The sequence below is a fragment of the Limulus polyphemus genome, unplaced genomic scaffold, assembly GCF_000517525.1.
Source record: "Limulus polyphemus unplaced genomic scaffold, Limulus_polyphemus-2.1.2 Scaffold4659, whole genome shotgun sequence".
Classification (NCBI taxonomy): domain Eukaryota; kingdom Metazoa; phylum Arthropoda; class Merostomata; order Xiphosura; family Limulidae; genus Limulus; species Limulus polyphemus.
Window position 1 is genome coordinate 11,203 of NW_013670269.1, and position 795 is coordinate 11,997.

At 27.0% G+C, this 795-nt stretch overlaps 1 protein-coding gene across 1 annotated transcript in view; it reads left to right on the forward strand.

Moving 5' to 3' along the window:
• Positions 1-795, forward strand: part of LOC106471501 (transcription factor CP2-like protein 1) — a gene marked incomplete at its 3' end in the record, with an annotated part of 68,247 nt that overhangs the window by 8,358 nt on the left and 59,094 nt on the right. The gene's annotated exons all lie outside the window — the stretch shown is intronic.

Sequence of the window (795 nt, forward strand, 5' to 3'; positions counted from 1 at the left end):
ACAAATTTCATTTATTATTTTTGTGACATTAATTGATTTCATTATAATTTTGATTAATTGATTGTTGGAATTAGTGGTATTTATTAACCATATCTCTACGGGCCTTCCTATGGTCACAGATCAAAGGCTGTGTCATCGCGTTTGTAGACTCGCATTAAAAATTTTATTGAACTACTATTTTATGAATGTATGTCAATAAGTTTGGTATCAAATTGTAAATTGTAATTTAAATTTTAGTATGATTCATTAGTTAAATTCTTAATTTAAAAGTAAATATTAAAAAAGAAATCCTGAATATTGAATTTTTGGAAACACTTCCTTATGTACAAGTACTTCTGTCTTTGACATGTGAATAATCAATAGAAAGCTCAGAATGTTCCCCTAGTGGTTTTCTCAGCTATTTTGAAGTATTATGATCTAAACTCATTCTTTCAAAGAAGTCTCCAAGCTGCTAAGTTGAGTCTTTTGTCTGCTTGAAGTTTCATATATTTTTAGACCCAAATACAGCTCAGTTACTAAGCTTGATAAATCATAGTGGAATTCTATGGTATTGATGTAGTAATTTATGATGTTTTGGTTATTTCAAATGTATTTATATAAAACCTAAAAAAAAATTTTTTATTTTCACGTCCTCCACGTGCAAAATTTGATAAGGCTTAGCAACCTACAGCAAGCAGAAAATGAGTTCAAAGTTCATAACTAGAAGAGATAATTATTTTCTACAATTCTTTATTTAATATTCTATGTTTTATGAAAAATAACTTTAAGAACTTATTTGTAAATAGTAGTGATGTA